The sequence below is a fragment of the Callospermophilus lateralis genome, chromosome 16 (assembly GCF_048772815.1).
Source record: "Callospermophilus lateralis isolate mCalLat2 chromosome 16, mCalLat2.hap1, whole genome shotgun sequence".
Classification (NCBI taxonomy): domain Eukaryota; kingdom Metazoa; phylum Chordata; class Mammalia; order Rodentia; family Sciuridae; genus Callospermophilus; species Callospermophilus lateralis.
In genome coordinates this window covers 9,702,859-9,727,276 of record NC_135320.1, presented here as the reverse complement: position 1 = coordinate 9,727,276, position 24,418 = coordinate 9,702,859, and the positions used below count along the sequence as shown (strand labels likewise).

General features: G+C 50.0%; 1 pseudogene; it reads left to right on the top strand.

Moving 5' to 3' along the window:
• Positions 1-24,190, top strand: part of LOC143382348 (leucine-rich repeats and immunoglobulin-like domains protein 1) — a 29,917-nt pseudogene extending 5,727 nt beyond the window's left edge.
• The last annotated feature ends 228 nt before the right edge of the window (positions 24,191-24,418 follow it).

Here is a 24,418-nt window from a genome sequence, read left to right as displayed (position 1 = left end):
TGTAATCCCAGTGGCTCAGGAGGCTGAGGCAGGAGGATTGCAAGTTTGAGGCCAGCCTCAGCAACTTATCAAGATCCTAAGCAACTCAGCGAGACCCTGTCTCTAAATCAAAGATAAAAAAGGGTGGGGGTATGGCTCAGTGGTTAAGCACCCCTGAGTTCAATCCCTGGTACCAAAAAAAGAGCAAAATGTGCATCGGTAACTTCCATGAGAGAAACCAGGTGTCTAGGCAGAGCTGTCATTGGTGAGGATTCTGAGAAGTGAGGGAATGGCACATGAATGCTCTTCATTCAGTGGGGTCATATCCTGAGATGCCCACTGTGAGCTGAGGATGTCATAAGTTGAAAATACACTTAATTCCTAGTCCCCATGGCATCCTAGCTTGCAGCACAACACATGGTAGAGTGTCAGTTGTTTCCTCTGGGTACCACAGGGCTGAGGGGGAGCCATCTCTCTGCCACTCCCAGCATTGAAAAAGGATTGTACCAGTTAGGAAAGATCTAGATTCGGAATTCAAAGCGGAGTTTCTGCAGAATGTGTGTTAGTCTCACACCTTCATAGAGTGTGGACATCACAAGTTGGAATACTGTAAGTCAGGGACCTACTGTGCATACTTAATGAGCTTGTTGGGAGCCAGATCCTCACACTGCCCACAACCCCGAGGTACATTCTCTATTCCCTCTCCATACAGCACCATGAGGTGGATTCTTCTGGATATTTCCATTTCGCAGGTTTTCAGACTCATTAAGCCATCAAAATAGCAAAATCAATATTTAAATCTTGTAGTCATGGAGCTGGGAGTAGTGGCACACACCTGTAATTCCAGCGTCTCAGGAGGCTGAGGCAGGAGGATCGTGAGTTCAAAGCCAGCCTTAGCAACTTAGCAAAGCCCTAAGCAACTCAGTGAGACCCTGTCTCTAAATAAAACATATAAGTAGGACTGGGGCTGGGGCTCAGTGGTTAAGCACTCCTGGGTTCAATACTGGGTACCAGAAAAACAAAAATCATACAGTCATTGGACCCCAGAGCTAATGCCATGTCTCCTGGCACAGTGGATTTTTTCAGTTGGATGAGGATAAGGGCTGTCTCCCTTTTCCCCTTGTCTCTCTGTTCCTCTCCTGGCTTTGCCCTTGCTGAGAGCTCCTCTGCCCACTCATCTGCCTGGTTCACTTTGACTTAGCTGAAAGTGACTTATGGCTAACATCCCCTGCCCTTCCGAACTTTCTGAGTATGTCTTGGCCTGCAGACCCTCCACTGGGGTCTGCCTGTCTTCTCTCCGCCATGTGTATGCACACCAGGGGGTCTCCATGCTTCCCTTGTGCTCTTACACCCTTATTGTGACCGCCGTGTCTGATCGGAGTGCTGACCAGGCACACTCCGGGTATTGGGTAAAGGTTGGACCCCTTTGACCCCAGGCACTGTCATTGCAGACACCTCGAGCACAACAGCCTGGTGGAAGTGAACAGCGGCTCCCTCTTTCGCCTCACGGCCCTGCACCAGCTGCACCTTGGCCACAACTCCATCTCACGCATCCACCGCGATGGCTGGAACTTCTGTCAGAAGCTGCATGAGTTGTAAGTGCCCTCGGCTTTGGTCTGTGGAGGCAGATCCTCCAGAGCCCAGAGAGCAGTGGACTAAGAAGGGGTGTAGGCCTCAGGGGCAAAGGAAGCTTAGAGGCAGGCAGGCCGGTGGCCCTGTTCTGGCAGAAAGAAGGATAGATGTCCAGGCCAGCCAGGCCCAAAACAGGAATGTCAGGTCTTTGAGCTCCAGGCCCTTCCTACCTCCTATTTTTGAAATAACAGAGGTGTAGCCTGTCGGTCCCCATGAAGATCCTCTGTCCCCAGGGATTTCTTGGGTGTGGAAAAAGCTCCTGAAGTCAAGGGCTCTGTCTGGGAAGGGCAACCTAAAGAACCCTTCTCACTGTAGCTTCTTGCAGAGTGATGGTACCTTAGGCCTCTGGGCCATGGTGTGGCACACGTGTAATGCCAGTGACCTGGGAGGCCAAGGCAGGAGTATCACAAGTTTGAGGCCAGCCTCAGCAAATTAGTGGGACCTATTTCAAAAAAAAAAAGAAGCTGGCAATGTGGCTCAGTGGTAGGAGCCCCAGTACGAGAGAGAGGGAGAGAGAGAGAGAGAGAGAGAGAGAGAGAGAGAGAGAGAGAGAGAGAGTGTGTTTGAACCACACTGGGATCATGAACAGAGCAATGGCGACCCACTGACTGGAAGAATCTGTGTGTCCTCAGCGCTTGCACCTCAGTCAGCTTCCCCAGGGACCTGGCTCTTCCCTTTACCTGTCGTGCCTGGTGGAGGAGGTGGATGTGCATGGAGGCTCACAGTGTCCCCCCACCCTCCATTCCTTTGGAAGATCCCCAGGCAGGACACCCAGGCTGGGCCTGAGGGCACCTGAGCTCACTGTTGCCCAAGCTGAGAGCCACAGTGGTGACCCCTGGAGAGGGAACCTGGGTCCCCTCTCTGACCTGCATGCACAGCCAGAGCTGCATAGCCAAAGGTCGGAGAACATGGCCATGTTCCCGTGTCTGCACCCGTTTCTAGATCTCTGCTTGTGTTGGGGGAACAGGTCCTCACTAGGTGGAAATTTTCAGTTTCATAATGCTCTAGTTTAGTCCAGTTGGGTTTCCTTATTTTTCAGGAGAGTTTGGGAGGGTTTTCTCCTTTCCCACTTTTCATAGGCTTGGCCTAGAAAAATCGTCACTTAATGTGAGCAAGCGTTAGGGGGGCCAGGCACACTCACAGGGACCTGGAACTTCATGCTGCGCTTGCAGCCCGAGTCCTTAGCCGGTCCCTCCCGTTGTGTGTCCCTTGCATCTTGGGCCCACAAGCATCCCTCTGCTGACCTGGCGTTTCAGTCTCTGTGGATCAGTGGTCAGAGCATGTGCCATGCAACAGCCTGCCTCTCCCTCCTGCTCACTGCCCTTGGACTTGGGGTGTTAGATTTGCCCTCCTGGTGCTTTAGGGTGCTGCTTCCTCCCTCTTGTGGTATCGGATGGCACACTCTTTGCTCAGGTGAGGACTGCATGAGGGAACTCCAGGGACACGTGGTTCTCTGTTGTCCTAGTCCGGGAGCCCTGGGGAAGCAGGGCAGGTTGAGTCCCACAGTCCTGAGCCTGTCTAGTTCCTAGGGTGAGGAGCCACCGTCCTGTGACTCAGCAGAGGGTGTGTGACCTCCTGGGAGAAGCTGTGCTCCTGAGCCTTGATGGGGCTTTGAGCTCGCTGCTCCCCTTTCTGGCTGTGGACCGCTGTCTGCTGTGCCCTTTAGAGGGACCGGGGGTCACTGCAGCGTGCCTTGACCAGTCCTAGAAGCTTGCCCCGTTCTCAGGTCACCTCAGAGGCAGGCTGAGGGTTGCTTTCCCGCCCCTCCCCTAAGCCAAATTCCTTAATTGCAGGTGAGGATATAATTTTGGTCTCCTGCCAGGTCTTGTGACTGACAGACACCATGACTTATTTCTCCAGCAGGGAAAGAAGGCTGCCTGCTGCCCCCTTTAAAAACCCATTAATCTTCACTGATACTATTTTTCTTCTTCCTGACCCAGCCCAAACTTCCCATTTTTCAACCAGAGGTGACCCGTATGCCAAGTGACCAGCGCCAGGGTTGTGTCAGAAATGCAAGGGTGTCTGGGAGGAAGGTTGGAGTCTCACATCCAGGCTAAATGGATGATTTGGGGCGTGTCCTGTCCTGCTCACAGGGAGGGTAGGTGACACTCAGGCCAGAGCCTCCAGCCTGAGGCTGAGGCCCTGCAGTGGTTGTCCCAGGCAGGGATGCATGGCGCCCTTTGCTGTCCAGTGCGTGGAGTGGCAGCATCTGACCCACAAGGGGCCTATCCAGGGTGTCGGGCCTCTGCCAAGAAAGGTCTGAATCAGGACCAGCCTGGACACCAGCAGGGAGGTTTTATATTGCATGACCTTGTGCCATCCCCACAGTTTAACCACACTGGGACCTGCACAGCCATCCCTGTTGTTAGGCCAGGTGGATGACCTAGCTGCACGTCCACTGTGAGATACTGCCTGCCCACGGAGACCCCATGGGTTGTTGTAAGCAAGTCTGTGAAGCCTGATAATGACCTGTGCCCCTCCACCTCCCCAGGATTCTGTACTTCAACAACCTCACGCGGCTGGACAAGGAGAGCCTGGCCAAGCTGGGCAGTTTGAGCATCCTGCGCCTCAGCCACAACTCCATCAGCCACATCACCGAAGGCGCCTTCAAGGAACTCAAGAACCTGCGCATCCTGTATGGCATTCACTGTGGGGGTGACCAAGCGATGGGGTCCTGGGCAGGAGAGCAGAAGAGGGCAGAGCCGGCCCCCGAAGGCCTCTCTGGGAGTTCTCTGAACTCCACTCCCAATGGCTTTGGGTGGGAATTGGACCCCAAGCTGATGTGTTATGTGTGCATAGCTGATATTGAATGTCTTGTTCCCCTGAAATGGTGCCTGAGGGAATGACAACCTTAAAGTGTGGTGTCACAAAGCAGAAGCTGCACATTGTGCCTGTCAGGATGCTGGGTCCTGCTGTTGAAGTGAGCGTCCCCAGGTCGGCAACCACTGCCACACTGTCCCTGCAATCATTTTTTTTTTTCTTTCTTTCAGTACCAGTGATGGAACTCAGGGGCACTCGACCACTGAGCCATGTCCCCAGCCCTATTTTCTCTTTTATTTAGAGACAGGGTCTCACAGAGTTGCTTAGTGCCTCGCTTTTTGCTGAGGCTGGCTTTGAACTCATGATCCTCCTGCCTCAGCCTCCTGAGCCCTGGGGATTATAGGCATACAACACTGGGCCCAGTTTCATTTTTTTAAACCCTCTATGTCTTTTCTCAAAGCCATTGCAGAAAACTAGTTCAAAAACTAGTTCAAAAACTCCTTTGTTACACTTGGTGTCCAGTGTGCCTCATTTCCAAAAAAGGTGGAGTTGGGGACTCTGTATCTTTCCTTGTCCTCATTAGGGAGTCATTCAACCAGGTGTCCTCTAAGTGTCCCATTAGGTAAGTCACCAGAAGTCACCGCAGATGCTTTTCTGGGATTGTTGGCCTCAGACAGTTTCCAAACCATCAGCAGAAAGCCCCCAGAGCGGGGTGTGTGATTTTCAGCAGACAGTGATGGTGGGCTCTTGAGGCCCCTGTCCTAGGCATGAGTTCCCGGTGGACAGGGGCTTGCTGCAGGCAACTGGGACAGGAATTTCCTCTGCAGTTGTACCTGGTGGAGCTGGTTTTAAAGTGGGGGCAGTGGAGTCACTGCCTGGGGGAGCAAAGCACCCCAGGCCAAGCTATTCAAGCTGAAGTCCTACAAGGCCAGGATAAGGAGAACAGGCATTGAGACTTAGCAGGCCGGAGGAAGAGGAAAAGGTTGGCAGCAGGAGTGGGCACACAGGCACACAGAGCCACCGCCCCAGGCCTGGGTTCATTCAGTCTGAAGATAATAGGCAGGAACTGTGGGAAGGAGAAGCCCCTCCAGCAGCTGACTTTGCTCAAGCAAGGTCACAGTGAATGATTCACCTTCAGTCAGAGCTCCCTTCCCTCTAGCACCATCCATTCCAGGTCTTCCTGGGAGCCAAGAGCATCCCTTTCTGTTCCTGGCCCTTGTGCAAGGGCTCAGGAGAGGGAAGGGCAGGCATGAGGGCCTGGTGGAAAGTTGGAGATGGCAGAGTGCATGCAGAATAGGGCCTGGCTGCCAGGTGCGATGTCCCACCTGGGCACTTTGACCTGCCCTTGGATTCTGGGAAGCAGGCTGAGTCACTGGCCTTGGGATTTGCTCTGCTGGAGGAGCCTGGCCTGTAGAGTTGGCCCCATCTCTCCCACCCTGGCGAGTGAGTCACAAGTCTGACTCAGCACCCAGATGTCCTCCCTGGCTCAATGTCTAGCTCTCTGCAGGCCATGTAAGGAGATGGGCTCTGGGCCCCAGACTCACCGGCCAGCATGCAGGGCACAAGGCCAGGGTTCCTTTCTTTACTGCTCAATTTTTTTCTTCTACGTGCCTTGTTCCAGATTCTTGGTTGGGTCAAAAAAAGGGACTCTGGTTGAGTTAGAGAAGATAGGAACCTCAAGGAACTTGTCAACTGATCCTCCATGCCACAGCCAGGTGTCTACTCTGTGCAGGCAGATTACAAACTGGGCTTTCCTAAATGTGCTCTGTACTGTTTCCCAGCCCCAGGCCTAGCCAGGGAAAGCTGCTTGTTTGGGGTGTGCATCATCTGCATTGGAAGGCCGTGGGAGCCTAGCCACGCTGCAGGCTGTACAGAGCGGGGCCTGCTTCACAGAGCCGGACTCCTCATGACTGTACAGGACACTGGGCCCCCTAGAGTGCACCTGGGTGCCTTGAGCTGTGAAGTAGAAACCCAGTGTAAAGCAGTTCTCCTGTCCCCGAAGAGAGTGGGAGGGGGAAATCCTGGGAACTGAATTAGAACAAACTATATCCCATGCTTTAAAAATGATGCCATATTCTGTTGTCATGTAGAGCTAATGAAAAAAAGTAGGTTGAGGGTTGTGACTGAGAGGTTCATGCTCTGTCTTCTCCCCAGGGACCTGGACCATAATGAGATCTCAGGCACATTAGAGGACACCAGTGGTGCCTTCACAGGCCTCGACAGCCTTATCAAGCTGTGAGTATTTCTGAGTACCTGACTCTCTGAGTGCTGGCATGCACTGGAACCCCCTGGACAGATCCCTTGTCCTGTGTCTGAGTCCTGCAGCAGAAAGTGGGCTCTACCCTGGTGTGGTGGTGCACGCCGGTGCATGCCTATAATCCCAGTGGCTCAGGAGGCTGAGGCAGGAGGATCACGAGTTCAAAGCCAGCCTCAGCAACTTAGCGAGTCCCTAAGCAACTCATTGAGACCCTGTCTCTAAATAAAGTATTAAATAGGGCTGGGCATGTGGCTGAGTGGTTAAGTGCCCCTGGGTTCAATCCCCTGATACCAAAAAAAAAAAAAAAAAAGAAAATAATTTGATTCCTGTGATTTGGATTTGAAATAATCCAGCTGGATTAGAAAATGGTGAAAGAGTAGAGGTAGAGGAGATAATGAGATTGGCACAATCTGATGACACCTGTGGGTGTGTGGCAACCACCTAGGGTTCACGATATTCTTTTGTCTGCTGTCATGGTATGCGAAGGTTTATGCATTAGACGGGAAAGAGAAAAGTGGATCTTGGTGCGCAGCTCTAGGTTGACTACTGTGCTTGGTGTTGAGTGACCACTTAAGGAGGGAACCGTGCTGCTTGGATCCCCTCCTCTGCTGGGTTTCCTCCCAGTGTCACTGGGAGCTCTGTGGAATGGCTGTGCTGGAAGATGTGGCCTCCACACTGCGTTGCCCCATCTGGATGGGCTGGCCCCAGTCTGCGGGGCTCCCCTGGTCAGTGTGGAGCATGCCAGCACAGAGGAGCCATGAGGAGTCCCAGAGAGGTGGCCTGGACCTGCCTTTGGAGAGCTTGAGAGGCTGGTCTTGCTGGATCTGCCTCTGAATGGGAAGGTGAGCTACTCCTGAGGTCCTTCCTAGCTCACCACTGGCCAGGCCTAAATGAAGTTATTTTCTCACTAAGAGCAGCAGAGCCCTCTGGGACCACCAGGTGGACGTTGCCCTTCCTTGTTCCAGGTTTTGAGCTCAGGTAGTCCCTCAAGCCCAGCCATTGATAGTTCTTCAATCTGGCTCTTTCTGGTGCTGCTGGAGTGTTCCTTTCCCCCAGGTTTGTGGGATTGTCATACTCTCCCACTCCAGAGATCCTGTTCCAAAAGGCTCTGGTGTCACCTGCTGGGGACCTGCACAGGTAGTATATGAGGAGAGAAGGGAGAATTTCTGGACCCCAGGAGAGGCAGTTCATTGGCAATGTTAGTGACATGGGGAGGACAGGCGATGCAGGGGTCTGCCCTGTGCCTGGGGCGTTCTTTGGGAGGCTGGGTGGGAACAGAGGTCCATGTAAAGGGGGTGTCAGGGGAGATGCAGAGCCTCTGGGTTCCCATGAGATAGGAGGTCCTGTGGCTGGTGGGCAGGGCCTTCATAGTGGGATTCATGGGGAAAGGGGTTTGTGCATGTCATTGCTAGTCCCAGGGACATGAGTGCCACTGCACCGTCCCCCAGTGCCTTGCCACCGTGGCTTAGGCAAGCACTGATCCAGCCTTTGGGAGCCTATGACTGACTGGCCAGGAGACTCATGAGAGGCAAGCCATCCCTTCCCTGGGATCCCTGACTGTGGGACAAGAACATCCCTCCAGCAGAGAGCTCCAGTTCCCCTTTGCCTACCCAGTGGCTGTTTGTTAGAACCACTGCAGTGTCTAGCTTGAGCGCCACCCAGCCCCCACACGCCGGCAGGGAGAAGGTGAAGGCCTGTTTCAGTCCACACACAGCACGACGTGCCCTGCGAAATTGAGAATTCATTTTATTGTTATTGTCACCATTAGGAATAACAGCCTGGCCTCACTGTAAAAGGGGTCAACGTGACCAATATGGAGTGGATGAAATAAAGCCTGGCATTTCCCTGGATCTGGTTTACAGGTCTAGATGATCAGCGCCATGCATTTTTACTAGGACCTGGGGTGCACGGTTCCTCAGCCTGGGCGGATCTGAGCAAGTGGAGAGGTTGGCAGTGCCCTCAGCCTTGCTTGGAGTTTGGTGCCCCCCCTGAGTCGTTATTTGCTGCTAGTTCTGTAGTTACAGAGCCTAAGCCCAGCCACCAGGTTTTCAGTGTTTGGTTTATTTGTTTAAAAACAGAAGTTTTGATTGTGAGGCTGTAGAAGTGCTTTTTGGGGTGAGATTACTGGCACGTCCATGCACACACTACCTCAGAGAGGAGGACACTCACAGGGGTGTGTGGCCTGTTTGCTCTCTGTCCTCTGGAGGACACAGAAAACAGAGCTGACTTTGTCTGAGGCTGAATGTGGAGTGACTGCTGGGCCCTGGGCATGGAGGCCCCCAGGGGAGGAGTCTGTTTCTGATGAAATGGGGGACAGGGAGCCCTGTGGCATGGCTGCCCCAGACATTGGCCTGTGGGCTGGTGGTGTCTGGGGAGCAGGTGGTGCAGCCTTCCCTGTTCGAGCTCCGGGTCCTGGCTTGGCCTGTACTCTCGAGGACACCTGCTGCTCCTGCCCTGTTGCAGTTAGGTTGAAGCTCAGACAGCTGGCAATGGCCTGACCCTGCCATTTTTTTATTTTGGGGAGCTCACCTTCCCTTTCTTGGCATCCCTGAGGAGGACTTGGTGCTCACTGGCTTCTCTGGGGGGAGGTAGAACTGGCCTTTGTATTCCACATTTCTTACCTGGTTCTTGGTAGGACCCATGTCTGATGGGTTGACATCATATAAAATCTGGGGTCTTGCTCAAAAACCACAGCACAGGGCATCTTCTGCAGGCTGAGATGCCAGGATGCATCTCAGGTGCAAAGAGCTGTGGAGCCACCCTGACAAGCCACCCATTTTCCTATCCCATTCTTGCCTCTTTGGGGAACCATTATCCCTGGAACACAGTTCTCAGAAGTGGGCAGCAGCTTTCAGATCCATAGTTTTCATTACCTTCTCTGTTTCTCCTCACTAAGAGACTACCCAGCCTGTCTCTTGTGATGCTATTGCCTGCCTCACCCCCAACCCCCTTCAGGGGCCCTTGGAGACAGAGGGCCAGGTGGGACAAGTGTGTGTCCAATGGGTATTAGTTATGTAGGACAGTAGAGTGTACTATGACATATCATACATATGTCAGATCATCATGGAGTCTAACTTCCCATTCTTGTGGTTGGACATGATGTGGAGTTTCCCTGGTCATGTGTTCATATATGAACACAGGAAAGTTCTGTCCCATTCATTCCACTGTCTTTCCCATTCCCATCCTCTCCCTTCCCCTCATTTCCCTTTTTCTAATGCAATGGATTTCTATTATTCCCCCAACCGCCCTTGTTGTGGGCTGGCATTCACAAATCAGAGTGAATATTTGACCTTTGTTTTTTGGGATGAACTCATTTCACTTAACACAATAGTCTCTGGTTTTATCCTTTTACCTGCAAATGCCATAATTTCATTCTTTAAGGCTGAGTAATATCCCATTGTGTATGTACACTGTATTTTCTTTATCCATTCATCTGTTGAAGGGCACCTAGGTTGGTTCCATAGCTTAGCTATTGTGAATGGGGCTGCTATAAACATTAATGTGACCATGTCACTGTAGTATGCTGATTTTATGTCCTTTGGATATAGACTAAGGAATGGGATACCTGGATCAAATGATGGTTCCATTCCAAGTTTTCTGAGGAATCTCCAGACTGCTTTCCAGAGTGCTTGCACCAATTTGCAGTCCCACCAGGAATGTATGAGTGTGCATTTTTCCCACATCCTCACCAACACTTATTGTTAGTTGTATTCTTAATGATAGCTATTCTGACTGAAGTGAGATGGAGTCTGCAGGGGGCCTTTGTAGGCCCTAAAGTGCATGCACCTTCAGCCTGTCATTGCTCCTGAATTCTAATAGAGGGAAAAGTGTTTCCTCTCAGAAGGGGCAGGACTGTGTGTGTCCACCCTGGGATCTTAGTGCAGGTCAGCTTCCCCTGCCTCTCACTAGACAGGCTGACTGTGCGTTCTTTCTCCCCCCTTTTCCCCCACCCTGTCTCTTCCTGGATGTTTGGAATCTGCAGGACTCTGTTTGGGAACAAGATCAAGTCTGTGGCTAAGAGAGCATTCTCGGGGCTGGAAGGACTGGAGCACCTGTGAGTATCTTGCCAGACCTTGCCTGACCCCCAGGCCTGCCAAGGGTGGCCATGGCAAAGTCAGCTAGGATTGAATGGCATCTTTGTAAACTGAGAAACAGACTGTTTAGAAGCAGCAGCTGCTTCAATGCTGGCCCTTATCTTGCCTGTGCCAGAGCAATCACAAAACACATGGCCAGTCGATGTGATCCCCATGAATGCAGCTGGTGTGTGGACAATACCTTCCTCCCTCCAGTGCCCTGTGTTGCTGCTTCCCCCTCTCCTCCATGGGCCCTGGTCTCCTTGTCACCCCCACAAGGCCAGCCATCAGAGTGACACATACCCCACCCCACTGGGAGCTTCTCTGCCTGGCCCTGGGAGTAAGGGGACCAGCCAGCCCTGGGAACTTTACATCCTTCTGGGGTAGCTCCTTCGAGTGGGTGGGCTTGAGTCTGTTTTCTCTTTGCACCAAGTTCAACCCCGGTTCTTCTGGGAGAGTCTGTGGCTGTTGACTTGCTGAGCAGGCCTGCACCCGCCTCTGCGCTGCCCCTCAGACAGGTTGGGTCCCCGTGTCACCGCATGTGCTGTATCAACACGTGTGAGAGCCACCTCCTGTGGAGTTAGCACCTCTGGGTCACATGAAACGAAGGCTGTCACAGAAAACCTCCGAGTCTCCTGGCTCAGACACAGGGCTGGCTGGAAGGGCACCTGGGGTTTCTTGGCACAAGTCCTTGTGTTGTGTTTCAGGGACCTGGGAGAGAATGCCATCAGGTCTGTGCAGCTGGACACCTTTATCACAATGAGGAATCTTAAGAAACTGTAAGTACTGAGGCTTCCTGGGGCCCTTGTGAATATGAGGAAGAACTTCCAGAGTAACAAACCCTTGTAATTGCTTTATGCTCACGTTTTTAATAGCTATGATCGTTTATGGGTAGATGCAAGTTAAACTGTTTAAAAAAAAATACTATGGGGAAGCTGGCTTGGTGATGCACGCCTATCATCCCAGCAGCTCAGGAGGCTGAGGCGGAAGGATTGCAATTTCAAAGCCAGCCTCAGCAACTTATTGCGGCTCTAAGCAACTCGGTGAGACCCTGTCTCTAAATAAAAAATAAAAAAAAAATAAAAGGGCTGGGGATGTGGCTCAGTGCTTAAGTGCTCTGGGTTCAGACATTGCAGGATTATCAGGCCATAAAATGCCACCCGTCCCATCCCTCCCACAGCCTGGATTAACTTTGAAAATGATAAGCTAAGGGAAAGTGGTCAGTGACAAAGGACCGCAGATTCTATGACCTAGTCACAGGGAAGTCCCAGGACAGGGAGATCTGTAGAGGTAAGATGTGCCCTAGGAGGTGCTCCAGCCTGGGGAGAGATGGAGAGAGAAGGGGAGTAGCTACAAAGTGCTTCTTCATGAGGTGACATAGATATCTTAAAATTGACTGTGGTCATGACGACACCTACTCGTGAATGCACCACAGACCATTAAGTTGTGAACTTGAAATGGGCGAGCTGTAGTATAGGTGAATTGTTGCTCAGTAAAGCTCGGTGTGTGTGTGTGTGTGTGTGTGTGTGTGTGTGTGTGTGTTTGTGTGTTATAAATATAATTTTTACATGTCATAAAAATGTGTCTCTTTAAAACATGAACTTTGGATTTAGAGTCTTCAAAATTTGTGTCCTCAGTGATTTATAACATTTTCATCACTTCTGAAAGAAACCACAACCCCACGCCTTAGCAGGCATTCCCTCTTCTCCTGGCCACGAGCCGTGGCGGTCACTAGTCCACGGGTGTGTGTGACCTGCCTGCTCTGGACAGTTAATATGAGTGCTGGTGGACGGCAAGTGGCCTGAGGAACTCTTCTTACTTTGCTGGGTCTTCTCCCCCAGTGGGGGGATTGGATCTGGGGCCTGAGCTGCCTGCACCCCTGAGCAGTTTTGTTTTATATTTTTAATATTTTTTTAGGTATAATTGGGCACAACACCTTTATTTTATTTGTTTATTTTTAATGTGGTGCTGAGGATCAAACCCAGTGGGTCACACATGCTAGGTGAGTGCTCTACCACTGAGTCCCAGCCCCAGCCCCAACCCCTGAGCATAGTTTTAAAGCATCAGTTCCTTTTCTGTGACTGAGTGACATCCTGCTGTATGGATATAGGTTTTGTTTCATCCATACATCAGATGGCGGATATTTGATGGTGCTTTGGGGATTTTATGATTAATTTTGATGTGAACATTCATGCACTAGTTATGTGAATTCTCTTGGGATTGCACCTGGGAATGGAATCTTTGGGTCCTGTGGTAGCTCTAGGTGTGACCGAAGAACTGTCAAACTGTTTTTTCAAAGTGGCTTCAGGATTTTACACACCTGCTGGCAATGTACAGGATTCTGGTTTCTCCTCATGCTTGCGGACACTTGCTATCTTTTTTATTTCAGATTTTGCTAGTGGGAACACAGTAGAATTTCATGGTAGTCTTAACATTTCCACAATGACTTATGATGTTGAATAATTTTCTAGATTCTCATTGGATTGTGCATAGCTTCTTTGGAAAAATAGCTACTCAAGTCATTCATTTCTCTATTTTGTTATGAGTTATCAATTCTGAATATTAGCACATTCAGATCTATATTTGTTATGAGTTGTCAGTTCTGAATATTAGAATATTCAGAATATTAGACCTCATCGGGTCTATGATTTGTAAATACAATTTCCTAGTCTGTGAATTGTGGTGGTGGTTTTTCAGTTTCTAGACAGTTGTGCAAAAATTTTTTTAGAAATATTTTTAGAGCCAGTTGCAGTGGTGCATGCCTATAATTCCAGCAGCTTGGGAGGCTTAGTCAGGAGGATTGCAAGTTCAAAGCCACCCTCAGCAATTGCGAGGCACTAAATAAACAAACAAGAAAAGAATTCCATTTACAATAATTTTATTCTGGGGGGGGCAGGTACCAGGGATTGAACCCAGGGGTGCTTAACCACTGAGCCACATCCCCAGCCCTATTTTGTATTTTATTTAGAGACAGGGTCTCATTGACTTGCTTAGTGCCTCACCATTGCTGAGGCTGGCTTTAATCCTGCCTCAGCCTCCCAAGCTGCTGGGATTACAGGTGCATGCCACTGAGCCCAGCTAAGTGTAATATTAACTGTGGATTTTTCAAAGATGACCTTTATGAGGTTAAATAAGTTCCTTTCTTAACCCTAATTTTTTGAATATTTTTATTATGAAAATCTATTGGATTCTGTCTTGTGTGTAATATATTTGTGTGTGTTTCTGAGATGACTGTATAGGGTCCCCCCCCTTTGTTTTATTGATAATGGTCTAGTACATTGATTTTTGAATGGTAAACCTTGCTTTCCTGGGATCAACCTAACTTGATTATAGTATGTGATTCTTTTTAGGTGCTGTACAATTCAGTTTGCTGGGATTTTTGCTGAAGTTTTTGCATCTATACTTATAAAAGACATTGTTCTCTAAGTTGTTGTTATAGTTGATGTGTGTGTGTGTGTGTGTGTGTGTGTGTGATGTTTTTCTTAGGTGTTTGTTGTTAGAATAATAGTTGTGTAAAATTAGTTGGAAGATATTCTCTTTACATCTACTTGTCCAAAAAAAGAAAGAGGAAAAAAAATGCTTTGGAAGTTTTAGATTGGTTGTCTCTTTAAATATTTGGTAGAATTCTCTTGAGTCTGGGCTTTTCTTTATAGGAATTTCTTAATTCTACATTTAAAAATTCTTAAATTCTAAAGTGTCTCCTTAGTGTTGAGCCAGAATTTGTTTTTTCTTGAGTCAGTTTTAGGAATTTAGTCATTTCAACCAGGTGGTCTGGTTAGATGGATAGAGTTGTTAGAGTGTTCCCTATTTTCCTCTGGCTGGAAGAAGGTCAGTAGTAGGGTGCCCTTTTTTGTGCCTTCTGTTTTTCCTTCCTGCCTACTAGTTGAGCTAAAGGTTTTTCAATTTTGTTGATATTTTCAAAGAACCAATTTTTGCTTTGCAGTGATTTTCTCATTTTCCTGTCCTCCTCCTTTCATTTCTGCTCAAATCATGATTAATTTCTTTTTCCTGCTTGTGATGGTGTAGTCTATTCTTCTTTTTCTGGGTTAAAAAACTGGATTACTAGTCCTAAACTTCTTTAATACAGGCTTTTCCAGCAATAAGTCCACGAGCACCATTTTAGGCATAGCTTCCGAGACTTGAAAACTAAACACATCGTTTTCATTGAACTCAGAGCATCTTCCAGCATCCCTGTGACTTCTTCTCTGCTATGCGGAAGTGCACTGCTTATTTCCGCAAGTTGCTTTGCAAATACTCTCTTCACTGTGGATTTAAACATTGTTCCATTGTCATCAAAAAAGATACTTTGTGTGATTTCCATCTTTTTAAACATATTGGACCTATGTTTTGACCTAAAATATAGTCTTATCTTAGAGATTGTTCCGTGTACATTTCAAAAGTATATTCTGCTGTTGTTTGATGGAGAGTTCCATGGGTGTATATTAGAACTAGTTGGTTTATACTGTTGTTCAAGTCTTCTTTATCCTTGTTCATCTGCCTAGTTTTTCTGTCTAGCTTTTCATTGGAAATAAGAGTATTATTGTTACATTGTCTGTTCTTCTCTTCAGTTCTGACAGGTGGTGCTCTACATTTTGTAAAGCTCTGTTAGGTGCACATATTTATAATTTTTATGTCTTCCTAATGGATTGACCCATTTGCATAATAAAATATTTTGTCTCATATTGGGTGACTGTTTAATTGTCTTGGGATCTAAACTGCCTCTTGTAGGTAGTGTATACTGGGTCATAGTTTTTTTTTTATCCATTATGGTTCTCCTTGCCTTTTGATCAGAGTGTTTAATTCATTTACTGTTTTGTTTTGTTGTAGGAGGGGGTACCAGGGATTGAACTCAGGGGAACTCAACCACTGAGCCACATCCCCAGCCCTAATTCGTAATTTTTTTAGAGACAGGGTCTTACTGAGTTGCTTAGGGCCTCACTTTTGCTGAGGCTGGCTTTCAACTCATGATCCTCCTGCCTCAGCCTCCTGAGCCGCTGGGATTACAGGCATGCACCACCACAGTTAATTCTTGTAGGTAGGGTCTGGTAGCAGTAAATTCTCTCAGTTTGTATATTTTTTAAAATCTGGGAATGTTTTAATTTCATCTTTATTTTTGAAAGATAATTTTGCTGCACCTGAGATTTCCAGACTTTTTAAATACTTTGAATATTTCTCCCTCTTGACCTTTTTGGTTTTGGATAAGAAATCAGCTACAAATATTTTCAAGGATCCCCTGTACTTGATAAGTTGTTTTTCTTGTGCTGTTTTGAAAATGCTTTGTCTTTGGCATTTAACACTTGAATATGATGAACCTAGCCTTTTGAATGAATTTTGCTTAGAGTTGATTAAACTTTTCAGATATGTGGGTGCATGTTTTTCATCCAATTTATAAGTTTGGGTGCATCAGGGCTTCAAACATACTCTCCCTGCTCCTTGTGTCCTGTGCTTGGACTTGCATGATCTGTGTGTTGAGATGCTGGATGCTCTTGCACAGATCTCTGAAGTTCTGTGTATTTTCTTCATTCTCTTTGATTCTCAGACTGGATATCTCCACTGACCTGTCTCAAGTTCACTGACTCATCTGCAAGTTCAGTTCTGCTACTGAGCCCTCTAGGATGGATTTTTTAAAAATATTTTTAGTTGTAGATGGACACAATACCTTTATTTTACTTAGGTTTTTTTTATGTAGTCCTGGAGATTGAATCCAGGGTCTCACCCATCCTAGACAAGGGCTCTACTAGGGAGCTACAGCCCTAGTCCTAGGGTGGATTTTGTTTTGTTTTTATTTGGTTCTGAGGATTGAACCCAGGGCCTTGTGCATGCAAGCCAAGCACTCTACCAATGAGCTATATCCACCCTAGGGTGGATTTTTAATTTCGGTTACTATACTTGTAAATGCCATGGTTTGTATGTGGTTCATTTTTATAGTTTCTGTTCTCATGCTTTAATTCTCTTAGACTAGTTTTAGTTTTTCAAGTAGTTTTATAATAGCTGATGTTGTTTAAAACATTTTTTTGAGAGAGAGAGAGAGAGAGAGAGAGAGAGAGAGAATTTTTAATATTTATTTTTTACTTTTCGGCGGACACAACATCTTTGTACGTGGTGCTGAGGATCGAACCCGGGCCACACGCATGCCCGGTGAGCGCGCTACCACTTGAGCCACATCCCTAGCCCCTCTGATGTTGTTTAATGAATCCAAGATCTCAATTTCCTCAGGGACAGTTTGTATTGATGTTTTTTTTTTTACCTGTTTCATAATTTGTTGTTGAAAATTGGACATTTAAGATAAAATAATATGCTGGGTGTGGTAACACAGGCCCCATCCCAGCTGCTCAGGAGGCCCATGCAGTAGGATCTTGAGTTCAGAGTCAGCCTCAGCAACTTAACGGAGGTCCTCAGCAACTCAGTGAGACCTTGTCTCTTAATAAAGTACAAAATAGGGCTGGGGATGGGGCTCCATGTTCAAGTGACCCTGGGTTCGATCCCCAGTTCCAAAAAAAAAAAAAAAAAGTAAAATGACATGGCAAGTCCAGAGTCAGATCTTCCCGTCCTCCCCCAGGGCTTGCTAGCCCATCGCCGTTCCTTTAGGGCCTCTCCTAGATGAGTGTTGTGGAGCCTGCTCTGCACAACCCCTTGAGTTCCTGCTTGGCTTGCTAGTGTGTAGCCAATAGTTGGACACAGAAGTCCTTAAGTCACGCCCATCAGCAAATCCTGGGTCCTTCACCCAGGCCGGGTATGTATGTGCTGGCGTGTTCTCTCACTTCCTGCTTGTGTGTGCCTGCCATCGGAGCCCAGGCAAGAAATGAGGGCTCCCCTGAGGTCTTTCCAGGGTGTGTGTCCACCCTGCACGTGGGCGTGCACTTCCTGATTCCCAGGACTCTGGTGGACCTCACAGGGCCTGCTGCTGCTATCTCCTCCACCTGACTTTCCTTCAGTTTCAGTGAACTGTCCTGTTCACCCCGACAGCCACAGTCACCTTGGACAGTGGCATGGTTACACAGTGGCCACTATTTTCATCAGATGCCTGGGGACAGGGCTTCCTGTGGTGAGCCTTCTTCATGAGTGGGGCTTTCTAGGTCTTGGCCTGACAGATCACACAGTGCCACTGCTCAGATGGGGCTTTTGGGGGAGCTCCACCTGTCCCCTCAATGGTTGCTAGCTGCTGAGTCTCAAGGCTGTCACAGAGTGGGGTGGAGGCAGGTAGGACTTGGGTAACTCATAACACCAGAGAGCTCCTATCTCTTTCCAAGAGGCCTCCATTTTCTTAAGTCCACACCCTGTGGATCATTGTGTTTGATTTTCCAGAAATTGGAACCGTTGATTTTGACCATTTTTTTGCAGTACTTTCATCATTTTAAGGGAGTTCAGATTTCTGGGAGTCCCAACGTTCTGTAAGCCATTGTGCCAGAGTCCTTTGTGCAGCCACAACAAGTGGCACCTCTTGTGTAGCCGTATCAACAGGTGCAGTGGGTGTGGGCCTCTAGGAAGCTTCCGGAGGGCTGGGTGACCAAGTGCTGGTGGCCCATTTCTAGTGCAGGGGCGTGCAAATGGCCTCACCTGGGTGGGGCCTGGTGTCCCTGGCCTGGTTTTGTGCGAGCGTGACAGCAGCTGGTCCCTCTCTCCTCATAGTGGCCCTTCTTTCCCCAGTCTACTTCCCAAAGCCACAGATCATCACCCAGCCGGAGACGACAACAGCTGTGGTAGGCAAGGACATCTGGTTCACGTGCTCAGCAGCCAGCAGCAGCAGCTCCCCCATGACCTTTGCCTGGAAGAAGGACAATGAGGTTCTGGCCAATGCCAACATGGAGAACTTCCTGCACGTGCGCACCCAGGACGGGGAAGTGATGGAGTACACCACCATCCTGCACCTCCACAGGGTCACCTTTGGCCAGGAGGGCTGCTACCAGTGTGTCATCACCAACCACTTTGGCTCCACCTACTCTAACAAGGCCCAGCTCATGGTGAATGGTAGGTGCCCCCGTTGGTCTCTCCCAGGCACCCCGCCCTGCTAGCTGCCCACCTAGGAGAGGATGAAGGCTGACCTGGGATCAGACCGCACTGTACCCTGGGTTTGCCCAGGGCAGGTTCTGCAGGTTAAAGCACCCTCTCCCTGGACTTTGGGTGACTGTTGGGAGGCAGGGTGAGTGGCAGAGCTGAGCCTTAAACTTCTCTGGAACCACGCAATTTAGTTTCTAGGTCCCGTATCCCAGACCCTGGGGAAGCTGTGCCCTTGAGTGGGTGGCACAGCTGTGGAAGCACAGGCCAGCTTGGGCAGGGGCAGGTCCCCACCTCTCAAGACAGCAGAGAGCAAGACAAGTGTGGGGGAGGGTGGGATGAGGTCCTGTACTCAGAAAGCAGCTTGTCAGAGCTGCTCTCTTCAGGGCTGCTATTTTTGGAGGGGGACGGGAGGAGTGTGAGTGGGCATCTCCCTGAGAACCCGGGGAGATTTTTCTCATCATTAAAGTGCCAGTGACAGAGTTGGCTCGAAGTTCATCAGAAGTGCCAGCAGGCTGCGCTCAGTCAGCCCCGCAGAACACAGAACAAACTTGACCACCCTCAGGTTGTCTTGGTGTATTCTTAGAGAGGCCACACTGCCACCTCAAGACTCAGGCAACTAAGTGACTCTCTGCCAGGGCATTTGTTATTTACACCAGGTAAATGAGGTCCCGGGGTGCTTACCCACATCCCAGCCCTTTCCTATATTTTATTTAGAGACAGGGTCTCACTGAGTTGCTTAGGGCCTCACTAAGTTGCTGAGGCTGGCTTTGAACATGATCCTCCTGCCTCAGGCTCCTGAGACACTAGGATGACAGGGGAGGGCCATGGTACCTGGCTGACCAGAGCAGCTTGGACAGGAAGCGTGGTGATGCCTGCCATGCAGCTGGACACTGACTCTGGTGTCCCACTGCTTGCTGAACCTGAGCCAGTGAGCCCAGTGCTTCTGCCTATGTGTGCTCAGCAGCATGGCCCTCAGGCTGCCCTGGGGATGCATGGACCTTCCCTCTGTGATTGCAGCTTAGTGAGCAGGTATTTCTGTTTCCCAGGCTCTGTCCTTGTGGCTTGTGAAGGCAGGTAAGCCTCAGGCCCCGACTCCCAGTGTCCCACCTGTGTGACCCATTTCCTATGAGGTGCAGTAGGCAGAATGTCAGCCATAGCCTGGGACTCCATCCCCAGATGGAGTGGACAGGTGGAGGAAGTGCCAGGCCGTGGTGGGGAGAGGCTGGCACTTTCCCTGGGAAGCTTACTGCTCTTGATTGAGGTGGCTGTAGCAGTCCTGGGCTGGCGGTGGCACAGGGCGGGGAGGTATTGAGCAGTGGCCCTCGCACACTGGGGGTCTCTGCCCCAGAGGTGTTCCCTGCATTTGCAGCCAGCTGTCCCCTGACCTCCCCCTTTGTGTGTGTTTTCCAGTGCTGCCATCATTTACCAAAATGCCCCGAGACATTGCCATCCAGACTGGCACCATGGCTCCCCTTGAGTGTGTGGCCACCGGCCACCCCAACCCCCAGATTGCCTGGCAGAATGACAGAGGCACATATTTTCCTGCAGCTCGGGAGTGTCGCATGCATGTCATGCCAGACGACGACGTGTTTTTCATCACTAATGTGAAAATAGATAACATGGGCATTTACAGCTGCACCGCCCAGAACTCAGCAGGCTCTGTGTCAGCGAATGCCACCCTGACTGTCTTAGGTTAGACCCTTGGTATACTCTGGGGGGTGTGTGTGTGCGTGCATGTGTAGGAGTCTGAAATGGCACTGAGGGGAAGGCCTGCGGAGTTGCTCTGTGAACCCTGGGGTTACGGGAAGGTGTTGCTACTGTTTGAAATTTGGGGCTGCTTTTAGGATTTTTTTCCTCTTTTTAAAAAAATTGTTTGGGGTCCTGTGGATTGAACCCAGGGCACTCAACCACTGAGCCTCATCCCCAGCCCTATTTTGTATTTAGAGACAGGGTCTCACTGAGTTGCTTAGGGCCTTGCTAAATTGCTGAGGCTGGTTTTGAACTTGCAATCCTCCTGCCTCAGCCTCCTGAGCTGCTGGGATTACAGGCGTGTCCCACCACCATGGCTCCTATCTCTTTAAAAAGACTAAAGGCCAGTGCAGTGCCAGAACCTTGAGCAACTGGTGACCAAGGAGCATGCAGGAGGGGTGTGGTCTTAGTCAAGAACAGGGACACAGCACAGTTTGGGACCAGGAACCTTTGTGACCAGAGATCAGCCAACTTCTGAAAAGCTTGCCATGCTGGTGGAAGCCCTCAGGTAGGATTATGCCATGTCTTGAGAACCAAGCAGACCACAGCACTGAGGCCCCAGAGTGAGTGTGCTGTCTCTTGATCTCTTGCAGAGACCCCGTCCTTGGTGGTACCCTTGGAAGACCTCGTGGTGTCTGTGGGGGAGACGGTGGCCCTCCAGTGCAGTGACTGGCAGCCCCTCCCCCCCCCATCACCTGGCTCAAGGGGAACTGCCTCCTGAGCCTCACCGACAGGCACCACCTTACCTCCGGCAACCAGCTGCTGGTGGTCTAGAACGTGGTGGTGGAGGACGCGGGCCAGTACACCTGCGAGATGTCCAACACGCTGGGCACGGAGCACGCTCACAGCCAACTGAGCATCTTGCCCACGCCTGGCTGCAGGAAGGACCACCATGGCATCTTCACCATTACCGTGGTGTGCAGCATTGTTCTTATGTCGCTGGTGTGGGTGTGCATCATCTACCAAACCAGGAAGAAGAGCGAGGAGTACAGTGTCACCAACACAGGTGAGCATGGTGGCCGTTCATTTCCAGGGCAGGAGAAGCCAGGTCCACACTCTTCAAGAGCTCTCATGCTCTGGGAACTCCAGGACCTCTGGGAATGTGGTTCTGGAGAAATGAAGCCTTGGTCCTGCAAACACTGGGTTCATACTCAGGGCAGAGCCTGAAATGGAACTGCCTTGGGGCTGGGGCTTGGGCTCAGTGGTAGTGCACTTGCCTGGCATGAGTGAGGCACTGGGTTTGATCCTCAGCACAGCACATAAATAGATAAACTAAAGGTCTATTGACAAGTAAAAAAAAAAAGAACTTCCTGCTGATGTCCTCCTCATAAACGGAGGTGGATTGTCCCTGAAGCATCACAGTGCTGTGGATTTATTAGTTTTGTCTCCCTTCCTGTCACTCTTCCCCGTCTTTTGTGGTCTCACATGCTTTTGACCTGGGCTCAGGTTCAGCTCGGGTCTGGGAGGGCCTCCTACCTTCACCAACTCCTGGTCTCTGCGCAGCCTCGATGGCTGTTGCCAGGGGATCCTGCTTGGGGCCTGACAGTGAATGTGCATCTGCATCTGTTGTCACCGCAATCCTGAATATTTCATTGTCTTATCTCCTTGCAGATGAAACTATTGTGCCACAAGATGTTCCAAGCTACCTCTCTTCTCAGGGGACTCTTTCTGACTGGTGAGAAACCTCAATCAGGACTGAGGGTGGCCATTGGGCCAACAAGCACATCGAGAGCAACAGTAAGGCCTCTGACACAGTGAGATGGAGCTCTATCTAGGTGACTATCCTCCGTAGGTGGAGATGGCCTCTAGCTCCCTATTCAGGTGTCTGGCATTAGGTGGGAGGGAGCATCAGGTGAACGAGGCAGCTGCTGGCCCAGGCCTCTGTTGTTCAGCTCAGTCCTGGTCTGTGCAAGCTTTGCAGAGGTTTCAACATCCTGTCTCTCCGGAAGGTCACCATCTGGGCTTAGCAGTAAGCCTCCCAGTTGGGATAAGGTAGGACCACTGTCAGAAACAGCTGAAGGGAAACCCCAGGCCCTGAAACCAAGCCCTGCTTCCACAGTTGGCCCTTGGTATCTGTGGGTTCGATCTTCTACACACTAGAAATATCCAGGGCGGAGAAGGTGCATGCACATGCAGCCTTCTTTTCCTTGTCATTATTCCCCCAAAACACAGTCCAATAGCTGTGCACACAAAGTTACATTTTACTAGTCACAATGCTTAATCTAGGGTGACTTACATGGGACAGTGTATTCAGGTTATGTGCAAATGGTGTGTTATTATATACAAGGGACTTGAGCATCCCTGGATTTTGGGATCTGTGTGGGGGCTCTGGCACCATGAAGGTACCAAGGGATGCGAGTGCAGCGGCAGTGCCCAGACCTGCTCTGTATTCCAGACTCACAGGGAAAGCTCTCTGCAGGGGGCGCTGTTTCAGTTGGTGGGAGATTGTGAGCACTTGCTGAGCTGAAGGCCGGGCCTGAGAGAGCTGCTCCTCTAACATGGTTGCAGATTCTCAAAGACTGCTTGCTGGGAAAGTGGTACTAGAAAACAGGCCCATTGCCAGCTTCGTGGTGGCACAGTAGTAACTCACACTGATAGAGAGACTGCAGCAGCAGCCCCACCCGTCCTGCTCCTCAAACTCACTAAGACCTCCTCTGCAGTTTCTAACCTGGGGAGTCTGTTGCAGGTGTGTGTCTGAGAGATGCGGGCCTCTTCCCAGAGGTTACGTCCACAGCATCATGCAGAGGCAGCCCAAGCTCTGTGTTAGATACAGTAAAGAGCCCTGGAAAGTGTCAGAAAAAGCCACTGGGATACCTGGTCCACCTAAGATGGGTAGGTGATGCTTCCACCAGGAAAACCAGTGCCTTTTTGAAATCAAGATCTGGGTTGACCCACTCACTAAATGAAGAGGGGAGATGCCTACATTTCCGTCTAGCACTCCCTAAATTGGGTATTTAGTATATAAACAGGAAGCTCTGGCCTGGTGCCCTTTTAATTCTAGATGAGTGTGTCTCTTAGTTACTATTTATGGTACAGTAAACCTGAGCAATAATTTTCCAGAATAATAAGCAACATAGGGGGTTTTAGTATCTGTTCACCAGGGCTGTTTTGAGGTTAAATTTCTAATTGTTCAGAAAACTCTTAACCCTGCCTGGTACCTAATTAAATTGTTGGGGTTTTTCTTTTTTCTATTTTTTTTTTTTTTTTTGCCTCTGATCACAGTAGTGTGACTACATTCTCTAAGTACAAGATTAGCTTAATCTGGGGCATGTGAGCAAGAAGGACCCCATCTCCACTAACGGTGTGGCATGTGCCCAGCCTTTTCTGTGAAGGTCTTTGGTGAGGGGGCATTTGTAGGCCGGGGGCAGGACCCCACTTGGGTGCAGGTGGGTGGCCTGTTCTGTGGGGGTGGCTCTGACCTGGCCCATCTCTCCTTCAGAACCCAGTGGCCCTCTCGTGTGCAGTGACTGCAATGCTGATGTGGACAGTTACTCCAAGGAGCAGGCCCCCCACCCTCAGCCCACATGCAGGGACAGCACACAGCCAAGTGCACTGTGTGGGCAGGATCCCAGCCAGGGCGACCAAGGAGACTCTCCACATCATCCTCGCAGTGGGGCCGGGGACAGGTCCCTCTACCCCAGCAAACAATAGAATGCCGACATCCTTGAGGAAGCCGGCGGTGTCCCTAGATGGAAAAGGTGATCCCTTACTGTCCTTCTGGCCTCCCTGGCAGCTACACTAGCTGCCACAGCTGGTCATGCTGGAACTTGGCTCTGACGGCCTTCTCTTTCCCCAGGGGTCTTTGCCTGTACTCTATAGTGAGGCTGTGCGACGAGGACCCCGCAGACCTTCAGCCCTGCCCTGTGTTCCCTTCAGGCAGCACGGAGCTCCCAGAGGCCTCCTTGGCCTTTCCTGCAGGTTGCTATTTCCTTGGAGGGGGGTTAGGAATAGTTCTGGTGCCTTAGTGCAT